The 12516-nt window shown below is 40.3% G+C and overlaps 1 pseudogene; it reads left to right on the forward strand.

Moving 5' to 3' along the window:
- Nucleotides 1-3635: 3635 nt before the first annotated feature.
- Nucleotides 3636-8455, forward strand: LOC120526539 (annotated as a pseudogene).
- Nucleotides 8456-12516: the final 4061 nt, after the last annotated feature.

Below are 12516 nucleotides of genomic sequence, written 5' to 3' on the forward strand. Positions count from 1 at the left end.
TTCAACTGCAAACAACCACCATATTTCATTTTAGTGGTGCCTTTGCCTGGTAAACTCCTGCCAGCTGCTGGCACACTTTATCAACTTCCTAAAGAAGTACTGCGAAATATACCCTTACTCATGTTGGGGATGATTGTCTTCTATAGTCTGTACATTGACATTGAGCCTCTCCTGGTTGTTCCCTACATGATGAATTTCTGAGCTCAAAGCATCATGCACTTCTTCTAATTGGGTCTGACCTTCATTTTGCAAGTTGGTTTCATATATATATATATAAAATAGATAAAGATACAGACAGACAGAATTGAAAGGCACTATACCAGATAGATAGATAGATAGATAGATACTTGCATCATTTTCTTTTAACAAACAACTTTAATGACATAAAGACATCAGGATCAAATATTACATTAGCTGTTGGTGACAGACCTGCAACTTTGTACTTTCAATGAAATAATTTAACTGCCTGTTGATTTCTTTTGCAAAATGTTACTGTGAGAATGAAACAAATAAAAAAATATTCACACTTATATTATTAATATTCATTTATAATACAAGTTTGCTTCCAAACCTGAACTGGTAGAGGTAGATCACGTCCAGGAACTACAAAAATCTTCCCTTTTCCAATTTCCAATTCTAAATCATGTATTGTTGTTGCAACAAGTTTTTTAAGACGTCTGCCTTTTTCTGCTTTTGCAAAGGTGAAGCCGGTCAAATGCAATGGTGCTTCAGGAAAGCTATCCTGTACAAACTTCTCAAAACGAGAAAAATTCCATTTCCTTTGAACTATTGACTTTGAGCCATATCTTTCAGTAGAACCAGGCTGTTCATGTTTAGGAACACCTGCAATATTTGAAATTGTTAACTACAGCCATTTCTTTGTAATATTACATATTACAACACTTTTGAGGTTTTAGTTATAGACTATGTAATTACAGATGTTGAAATCACTTCATAATTAATAAAATTTATACTTTACCTGCCAAAATATAGACACCTATACTGTAAATTAAAATTACTAACCTAAACCATTTCTTGTCAACCTGGCCATTTCTAATGGTGGAGGGACAAAGTCTTCATTGTGTTTTTGTAACAGAAACAAGTTACTTTTCCAAATATCGCCTCTAACCTGTCCCTTATATTTTCTTCCTATAAAAATACAGTGGGAGGTTATGTTTCACGAATTAGTTTAAAACTAATACATCACATGTTTGTTAGTTTGCGCTTATTATAATTAAAATACACAACCCCTGTGGCCCTGTGTTAGGATATAGCGGGTTGGGTAATGACCGACTGACTGACCGACAAACTTGCAAAGGAAAGTGGATATAAGGTTCCATCATGAATTAATCGTGATAAACGGGCAATTTTTAATTATGAAGTGAATTATTCTGTATCATGTCTTGGAAGTTATTTAGTCATCACCTCCTCTTCTGTGACTCGTCTCTGCAGTTGAACGTCTTTGAAATAAGGCTCTAGTTTCGCGAACAAATGCGGCCGCTTCAGAATCTGCAGCCGAGTTCTGCCCTTCCATGTCTGCCCCAAGTTCTTCTTCTGCATTATGTACAAATGTAAGTGCCTGGGCTAACACTTACTGGACTTCACCCCTCTCTCTTGACATGTGATCTGCAAAAGGAAAGCTAAACAGTACACACAAGCACAAATTTATCTAAATGTCGTCTACATAGGAAAGCCGCATGATAAACATGTCGAAATTGCCTTTCATATAAATAAGTAAATAACCAGCGCTGTGAGAAACTTATGCATGGCAAACATAAACGGCGCAAACAATCGCTCTCATATTTTTTATATTCTACACAGATGGACAAAAAATCTGGAAAAAAAATCCTAACACCAGGATAAAAAGGTAAAATATCGAGAAATCGGACTGGAAACGACCGCCTTTATTCGAACTAAGAAACCCAAACATGCGGCAGCTGCCATTGACATTTTGTGTGAAACGGTGCTATATATGATTAAAACTGAAAAAGTACAATAAAATGAATGTTGAGCATTACCTCTGGGGCATGATTGTGACACTGCACTACTCACACATTGGAAAACAGAAATATAAGTATATTTGTAATTCTATAATAAACGAATGAAAAATGGAAGCCTTTCACAGGAAGTGATGTGATTTTTGAAAAATGAGTACAACTTTTAAATGAAGAGGAAGTGATTTAAAGATATCTGTTATTCATTTTAAAGATATCTTTAAATAAAGAGGAAGTTATTTAAAGATATCTGTAATTCATTTAAAGATATCTTCAAATCATTTAAAGAAATCTTTAAATGCGCAAGCGCTCATTTGAAGATATCTGTAATTCATTTAAAGATATCTTGAAGTGCATTAAAGATATCTTAATTCGAGATGCATTTCAAGATATCTGTAAATCATTTTAAGATATCTATAAATCCTTCACAGATACCTTTAAATCATTTCCAGATATTTTCAAATGATTAAGAGATATCTCAAATAATTTAAAGATATCTGGAAATATTTAGAGATGTGTTCAAGATATCTTTAAATGTTTTAAAGATATCTCTGAATGATAATATGGCTTGCCATACAATAAACTCAGTCCTTTTCTTTTCTTTTCTCTTTCTTTCCTTTCTCTTCTTCAACCACCTCCACTTCTCTCCTGCAAGCTCTGCCCTCCGACTCCAGCTCTCTGAATGGAGTGAGGTGGCCCCTTTTATGTTGCATCCAGATGTGCTCCAGGTGTCTCCTGACGCTCTTCCAGCAGCACTTCCTGGTGTGGCGGAAGTGCTGCAGTCTAGGGCTGAGGAATTGTCCAGGCGCCCCCTGGGGGTGACCACATGCCCCAACAGGGCTGAGCTTGTAAGCTCCAAGCCCATGGTCCCGACATGCTCCAGGGGGGTCGCCCTCTCACATTCCGGGGAAGGTATTTTCTCCAATATGTCGCCTGTTTCTATGATATTCTGCCTTATGCTGCCAGAATAATCTATGCCTCATGACCTAAATCTGAATAAAGTGATGGTTTGATGGAAAGATTCCTATTACCATCCAGCTTCAAATTAGTTTTTACTACATGGTATAACAGGAGTGGCCAAGAAGAGGGCCATTAAATCCGCAAGTGAAGCCGCAGAGAAAGCCTCAAGGTGGCTTTGGATGAAGAGGGCCGATCCGTGGATTGCTACTGGGACACAAGTTGGGGAGTGATCAACCCCGGCTGGGTCACCTGAGCGAGGGTGTATGATGTTGCGAGACCCGAAACGCCTGATGACCTCAGGATACAACACTGATGATGTGTCCCAGTGCATCCAGGTGATGTTTCTTATACAGTCAGAGCCTGGCACAGCCAGTGACTCCTAGGAATAGTCTAGGTGACAACCAAGAATAGCTTGGTGACTACTGGAAAGTCAGTTGACAGCACGGAAAGACGGCAACGGGGACAGTGTGGGCTAGCACCCCAACCTGTGTCTTCCGTGAGGAAGAACCCCAACTAGCTACGGAAAGCCCTAAAAAGAGATACCCCCAGGAGATCCCGAGAGGGGGGGAGGATGAGATCTCCAATCGGACGGACAAAACGTTGACGACCCATGTGAACGGACAGACTATGAGTATAACATGCATGTGCGGAAAGCTGTGCAAGAACCAACGTGGCCTAAAAATCCATCAGGCCAGAATGAAGTGTCTGGAGCAGGAGAAGGAGGTGCAACGCACAGGTCTTGGACCTGGTGAGACGCAGGAGGAGCCCGGCCAGGAGGCAACCCACAGAGCCCAGTCCCTCCACGCACCTGAGCCTCCCGACTCCGGCAGAGTAGTTCCACAGCAGCGGATTAAGTGGCCTCCAGCCAGCAAACGGAGAGATTGGATGCAGTTTGATCAGGACGTGTCCAACATTACCCAAGCCACAGCCAAAGGAGATGTCGACAGGCGACTCCAAACAATGACCACGATCATCGTCAGTTATGCCTCTGAGAGGTTTGGTCAGGTGGAGAAGGGTAAGAACAAGTCCACCTCATATACTATGAACCGCAGGGCCCTCAACATACATCAAATACGGCAAGAGCTTCGAACCCTCAAGAAGCAGTACAAGACAGCTGCTGATGAGGAAAAGCAGGCATTGGCAGAACTGCAGAACATCCTGCGGAAGAAGCTGTTGACCTCCGCAGAGCAGAGTGGCATAGGAGGCGGGGAAGAGAGAGAGCAAGGAGGCGGGCAGCCTTTATTGCCAATCCCTTTGGTTTTACGAAACAACTGCTAGGGGATAAGCGTAGTGGGCATCTTGAGTGTTCATCGGAGGAAGTGAAGCGCTTCCTCCAGGACACATTGAGCGATCCTAGGAGGGATCAAGATCTCGATGCCAATGAAGCCATCATCAACCCTGCCCTCCCAATAACAGCATTCAAGCTGGGGGAGCCAAGTTCTCATCCTCTTAGATCTGAGTGCTGCATTTGACACCATTGATCACAACATTCTTAGAAATCGCCTTAGTCAATGGGTGGACCTCTCTGGCAGTGTCTTAAATTGGTTTGAATCCTACCTGACAGGGAGAAAATATTTTGTTAGTTGTGGGAATTACAACTTGAAGACACATGATATCCAATATGGTGTTCCACAAGGCTCTATCCTGGGTCCGCTGTTATTCTCAATCTATATGCTTCCGTTAGGTCAGATTATCTCAGGGCACAACGTGAGCTACCACAGCTATGCTGATGACACACAGCTGTATTTATCAATAGCACCTGATGACCCTGATTCTATTGATTCACTAACACAATGTCTGACTAGTATCTCAGAATGGATGAATAATAATTTTCTCAATTTAAATAAAGAGAAAACTGAAATTTTAGTGATCAGCAATAATGGATACAATGAGGCTATTAGAAATAAACTGGATACATTAGGATTAAAAGTCAAGACGGAGGTAAAAAGCTTAGGGGTGATTGTTGACTGTAATCTGAATTTTAAATCACATATTAATCAGATCATTAGGACAGCATTTTTCACTTAAGAAACATAAGTAAAGTTAGACCTCTTATATCACTGAAAGATGCTGAGAAATTAGTTCACGCGTTTGTTTTCAGTCGACTAGATTACTGTAATGCACTCCTCTCTGGACTACCCAAAAAAGATATAAATCGTTTGCAACTAGTGCAGAATGCAGCTGCTAGAATCCTAACTAGGAAAAGAAAATCAGAACACATCACACCAGTCTTAGCGTCACTACACTGGTTACCTGTGTCATTCAGAATTGACTTTAAAATTCTGCTTATGGTTTATAAAGCCTTAAATAATCTCGCCCCATCTTATATATCGGAATGTCTGACACCTTATATTCTAAATCGTAACCTCAGATCCTCAAATGAGTGTCTCCTTAGAATTCCAAAACAAAACTTAAAAGAAGTGGTGAGGCGGCCTTCTGCTGTTATGCACCTAAAATCTGGAATAGCCTGCCAATAGGAATTCGCCAGGCTGATACAGTAGAGCAATTTAAAACACTGCTGAAAACATATTACTTTAACATGGCCTTTTATAACTTCATTTTAATCGTAATTTAACTTAATCCTGATACTCTGTATGTTCAATTCATCATAACAACTATTCATGGTGGCTCTAAAATCGGTACTGACCCCTACTCTCTTTTCTGTTTCTTTTTCCGGTTTCTTTGTGGTGGTGGCCTGCGCCACCTCCACCTACTCAAAGCTTCATGATGCTCCAACAATGATGGATGAATTAAAAGGAAGAAGTCTACGTGACCATCATCATCATCAAGCCCTTCCGTGAGAATCCTAAATCCAAAGAGGACTGTTTCATTTATGTTAGGTAGAATGCCCAGAGGGGACTGGGCGGTATCATGGTCTGGAATCCCTACAGATTTTATTTTTTCTCCAGCCGTCTGGAGTTTTTTGTTTTTCTGTCCCCCCTGGCCATTGAACCTTACTCTTATTCGATGTTAATGTTGATTTATTTTGTTTTATAATTGTCTTTCATTTTTCTATTCTTTAATATGTAAAGCACTTTGAGCTACTGTTTGTATGAAAATGTGCTATATAAATAAATGTTGCTGTTGTTGTTGAAGTCTGAAGGAGGTAGAGGAGGTCATCAAGGCAGCCCGATCAGCTTCCACTCCAGGCCCGAGCGGCGTACCATACCTTGTCTATAAGCGCTGCCCTGCGCTTCTCCAGCACCTATGGAAGAACTTGAAGGTGATCTGGCGAAGAGGGAAAGTCGATGACCAGTGGAGGTGTGCTGAGGGGTGTAGGTCCCTAAAGAGCAGAATTCCAGGAACATCGACCAGTTCTGAATGATCTCCTGATGAGTATAGAAGGTAAGGTATTTTTCAGCATCATTTCCAAAAGACTGACAGAGTTCCTCCTAAAGAATAACTACATCGACCCCTCTGTTCAGAAGGGGGTCCTGGAGTCCCTGGCTGCCTGGAGCACACAGGTGTGGTAACTCAGCTGATCAGAGAGGCTCACGAGAACAGAGGCAACCTTGCTGTGTTGTGGTTAGACCTGGCCAATGCTTTTGGGTCTATACCACACAAGCTGGTTGAGCTTGCACTACATCGCCATCATGTTCCCAGGAAAATCAAGGATCTGATCCTGGATTATTATAACAACTTCAGGATAAGGGTCACTTCTGGGTCAGAAATATCAGACTGGTATCAGCTTGGCAAGGGATAATGACAGGGTGCACCATCTCAGTTATTCTTTTGCCCTTGCCATGAATATGATGGTCAAGGCAGCCGAGGTAGAATGTAGAGGGCCCCTGACTAAGTCGGTGTACGACAGCCCCGATAAGAGCCTATATGGATGATCTAACCATCACAACAACATCGGTCCCAGGGAGCAGGTGGATCCTACAAGGTCTTGAGAGACTCATCACATGGGCAAGGATGAGTTTTAAGCCTTCCAAGTCAAGGTCCATGGTGCTGAAGAAGGGGAAGGTGACTGATAAGTATCGATTTGCTATTGCAGGAACAGTCATCCCATCCATCACAGAGCAGCCAGTCAAGAGTTTGGGGAAAGTCTTTGACTCAAGTCTGAAAGACACAGCTGCCATTCAGAAATTCACACAGGAGCTTGGGACATGGCTCACCAAAGTAGATAGGTCTGGCCTGCCTGGTAGGTTTAAAGCCTGGATCTATCAGCATTCAATCCTGCCCCGGGTCCTATGGCCTCTGCTGGTATATGCAGTCCCATTTTCAACAGTTGAGTCCTTTGAAAAGAAGATCAGCAGCTTTCTTCGGAGGTGGTTGGGACTCCCACGCAGCCTCACCAGCGCAGCACTGTATGGAACTAGGAACATCCTGCAGCTACCATTTAGAGGCCTCACGGAAGAATTCATGGTAGCACGCACCAGAGAAGTCCTACAGTACAGGAACTCAAAGGACTGTAAGGTGTCAGCAGCTGGCATTGAGGTGAGGACAGGCAGGAAGTGGAGGGCGGAGAAAGCTGTGGAGGTGGCAGAGTCACGCCTGAGACAGAAGGCTCTGGTTGGCACCGTGGCAACAGGTAGAGCAGGTCTGGGCTACTTCCCAAAGACCCAGGTCGGCAAGGCCCAGGGCAAGGAGAGAATCCATCTACTCCAGGAAGAGGTCCGAGCAGGGGTGGAGGAAGAGAGAGTGAGCAGGGCAGTAGGACGCCGGCAACAGGGTGCGTGGACAAGGTGGGAGAGCACTCTCCAGCGTAGGATCACATGGTCGGACATCATGCAGGGAGATTTCTTTCGTGTCCGGTTCCTGGTGCAGGCGGTCTACGATGTCCTGCCAAGTCCAGCAAACCTCCACGTCTGGGGAAAGAGCGAGACACCATCCTGCCCACTTTGTTCAGGAAGAGGCTCTCTAGAACATCTACTAAGCAGCTGTCCTAAGGCATTGGCAGATGGACGCTACCGGTGGCGCCATGACAAGGTGCTCAAGGCAGTTGTTGAAAGCTTGACTGCAGCCATCAAGACAAGCAAACACATCCACGGCCCTAAGAAGTCAGTTACCTTCATTAAAGCAGGAGAGCAATCCCAGGCAAAGGCAGTAACAACAGGCCTCTTCCACACAGCCTCTGACTGGCAGCTGCAGGCTGACTTGGGAAACCAACTAAAGTTCCCGCAGCAAATTATAACTACACAACTCCGGCCAGACATGATCATTACATCTGAGGCCTCAAAACAGCTGATCATGCTGGAACTGACAGTGCCCTGGGAAAACGTATTGAGGAAGCTAGGGAGAGGAAGTGGCAAGTACCAGGAGCTGGTACAGGAGTGCAGGGGCAGAGGCTGGAGGGTACTCTATGAGCCCATAGAGATAGGTTGCAGAGGATTTGCAGGACACTCACTCTGTAGAGTCCTCACACGGTTGGGCATAACAGGAGCGCCAAGAAGAGGGCCATTAAATCCGCAAGTGAAGCCGCAGAGAAAGCCTCAAGGTGGCTTTGGATGAAGAGGGCTGATCCGTGGATTGCTACTGGGACACAGGTTGGGGAGTGATCAACCCTGGCTGGGTCACCTGAGCGAGGGTGTATGATGTTGCGAGACCCGAAACGCCTGATGACCTCAGGATACAACACTGATGATGTGTCCCAGTGCATCCAGGTGATGTTTCTTACACTGCCACATTTATTTAACTGTGGAGAGAAAAATTACTTTTATCAAGTAAATATTATGTTATTATAGTCATGTCATTTCTGTCATTATGGGCCTCTACACTACTTACAATTCAGAGCTCTTGCTATTCCTTTTCATACATCATTCAATTAACCTTTCTTAACCAAAGAAATCAAGTTACTGTGATGAGTTTTTATATTTAAGTCAATATCTTTTGCCACTTGGTTTATGAATTTATATTAATTTCTATAATATCATTTCAGGGTTGTCCATATACTGTAATTTTTCAAGTGTGCTTGAGTGCTGAAAAAACCTTGGCCACTTTGTAATTGTTTGTATAGTATTGAATAGTTCACATACACTTTGTATTTATTTTCTTGTTTCAGGAAAAGTATATGATTGTGACTATAAATCTTATTGTACTATGTATTGTACTTCAGTGCTCTGAAGATTATTGACTTAGGTGTAAGGTGGTATCTTTGCAGGTAGGGATGTGTGTTATTTGTAGCAGGAAACCTGAGTATTCTCAAATAAGCATGATCATTTTCTAATCTTTTATTGTTTTGTTTGTATGACAATACTTAAAGATATTACATTTTAAATGATTTGTTAACCTTTCTCGGCAATACAGGTCCTCATTTGTAGTTGGAGATGTCTAATTTGAAACTGGAAAATGCCCCATCTAAATAGTTTTGTATTACAAAATAAGAAATGTTTAATAATGCAGAATACATAAATGCAGATCAATGAGAAACACATAATAAATAAAGTGATCAGTGTCTTATAACACAGAACTGACATTATTTTCCAGAAGATTTTAATTAGTGTACTGGAATGGTTAAGAAGGACGTATCAAATAAAATAAAAGGATGCCATTTAGGTGGTGCTGGGACATTGTGTTTTTCTGCCAGTTGTACCTGCTGTTTAAGGTTTCTAGTTGCAATTTAGCTTGTTTTTTGAATTAGCATAGATTTTGCATTTTCTATTGCCTTTTGAACATTTTGCCCAGCATCCTTGTAATACTGACCCATACTTACTTGCCTTTGACCCTGCATCATTTTAACTAACATTAGGTAAATATGTTGTCTTTAACTGAATATCTATCTCACAACCTTTGCTGTATTTGTGACTCCTGTCATGACACCAGGGCTCAACAGATCATCTAAGTGCACTCTCATTGTGCAAGCCCTGTTTCTGATGAAGTGTGCTAAAGTATTGTAATGTACTCTGCCTTCAGGGTACATTCTCTACAAACTAGAGGCCAACTTGGAGCCAATACAGAGTGAATGTCATGTCATGAGGCTGCACAAGCATGACTGTAACTCCCCAAGGAAAGACATGGCACAGAATGACTCCTGAAGACCACATGTATTAAACAGCATACACATAGGATTTGTCCAACACCTGTCTTACATCTGATGATGGACAATGATGCAGACATTAACATAAACAAGACAGTATAACAATCCTTCCACAGAGTCCTTGGTGACTAACACTTTTTTTCTTTCTTAAAAACAGTAATATTTATTCTTTTTCATACCCAATCCCAATTTAGCTGCAACATTTAAATAGCATTCTGCTGCAGATTGGAAGCCAAGGAATCATAACCAGAATGTGTAAATTGTAACCCAAGGGTATGGCATCTGATGATTGGTTAAATATTTACTAGCTCGTCTTTATTACATAAAAAGACAGACTGCGCATAAGAAACAAAATTGAAATAATGAACCATGATGGTTTTTGTTTTCCAAACAACAATGCTTCTTGTCATAGACAACAGCTGGAAACAAAACTCTATACTGGACTTTATATTTCTTCAGCACTTATTATTATGATCACAGTATCTGGAAATCTGTTTGTGATCATTTCCATCTGTCATTTCAAACAGCTTCACACTCCAACAAACATGTTTGTAGTTTCATTAGCAGTTGCTGATTTTTTTATTGGAATGATTGTAATGCCTTTTCAGTTTTCTACTTTAATTGAACATTGCTGGTATTTTGGTAACTTGATGTGTTTTTTTCATTATGGAGTTTATCTGCTCTTAACCTCTGCTTCAGTTTGTAACCTGGTCTTCATTTCATTGGATCGCTATCTGGCTGTATGTAACCCTTTCTTTTATAATGCTAGAGTAACAGTATCTAGATCTTTATTTTGTGTGTTTCTAAGTTGGCTCTCATCCCTTTTGTACATTTTAGCTTATATATATAGTGAAGGAAATTATTTTAGGGAAGACTGTATAGGTGTTTGTGAATTTGATTATATTTCAGCATGGGGCTTAGCTGACTTATTATTTACATTTATTCTGCCTTTCTCAGTCATGACTTGTTTATATACAAGAATAATCATTGTAGCAAGTAGACACGCAAGAGCTATCAAATCTGTAAAACAAAAAGAAGACTTGTCAAAAAGCAGAAAAAACAAAATATCCAAGTCAGAGAGAAAAGCTGCTAAGACATTAGGAACAGTAGTGGCCACATTCATGTTATGCTGGTTACCTTCACTTTTGATGAGTGTTTTCTATGAATATGCACATATTACAAGTACTATTTTCTATGAAATATATCTTTCACTTGGCATGGTAGGTATAATAAATTCTGGTTTAAATCCTATTATTTATGCTTTGTTTTATCCTTGGTTTAGGAAAGCGCTTAAAATTATGTTAAGTTTGAAAATATTTAGTCCTGGAACTTCAATCATGAGTTTATTTCCAAATGACAAGCATTAAAAAAGAACACTGTAAACAGAAAAATATGTATACCAAAATGATGCAAATAATATATGTGTCTTATGTGATGACAAATTTCAAAACCACACCTAATTTCTTGCTTGCTAGAATCAGCTCGGGTACTACAGTATATGCAGAGCATGAGAATGTCGGCTGTTGAATTTATATGTCTTGCTGAGCAAACATCTAGAACTTTATTTGTTAAGCTACAATGTTTTGTTTTTTTTGTTTTGTTTTTTGTCCCTTTCAGAGTATTCATTAATTTTACTAAATGTATGCCTCATTTAAAAAAAAACATTTAAGGCATTTTGAAAGAAAAGATTAGGGGCCCTACAAGGAAATCTTTATTTATTTTAAGGTTGTGGATGAAGAAAAAATACAGAGAAGCCTCAGGGCAGATCGAGCAGCAGAGTATCTTGTGGCATTGTGTTTATGTGGCTGGAGACAAGAAATAAGTACATCCTCCAGCAGCTTGTAGAAAAGGGTTAATATATGGAGGTTACCGTGGATCAAAGATCTTTTGGGTTGGCTACTTCTCCAAATGAAAACACTGCCCCCCCCGCACTTTAATTCGTTCCTGTACAAAGAAAGGTTACATGGGCACCATAAGGACATATCAGTAGCACTTTAAAATAACTTTCATTAATAAAGCATTACTATGCATTATGTAATGTTGAACAGATCATAATTTCATGTTCATTCAAATAGTTATACGTGTTATTAAATGATAATTTATACATTAGGTAATGTACTTTTAAACATTTAAAAATTATTTAACAGATGGTTAATAAGGCATTTTTTACCATTTGTTAGCACATTGTCTAATGTCTAGCTGATTACGGACAAAGTTATCTATGATGATAGGAAGATAACACCACTCCAACAGCAAAATCTTTGTAGGTAGTGTTTGACATCTGTTTCTTGCGTGATTTAGTGAAATAATTACGTTAGTTTAGAACAGGCACGAATTATTAACTATTTTTGGAACTGAAACAGTTAGAGAGGTCTGTTATATGTTTCCTGGAGGCATAACTTGAATGATATAAAATCCGATAATTTTGTTAGTCTTATGTAAACAATCTAAAGATTATTTTATAAGAAAGTCTTAACACTACTACTTCTTTATGATGAAGGTGGGATATAATTTGTTTTAGAAGGTACTGTATTTACAAATCTGTTATTAAGGCAATAAACATAACATTTTGATTCAAACTGA

The sequence above is a fragment of the Polypterus senegalus genome, chromosome 3, assembly GCF_016835505.1.
Source record: "Polypterus senegalus isolate Bchr_013 chromosome 3, ASM1683550v1, whole genome shotgun sequence".
Classification (NCBI taxonomy): Eukaryota; Metazoa; Chordata; class Cladistia; order Polypteriformes; family Polypteridae; genus Polypterus; species Polypterus senegalus.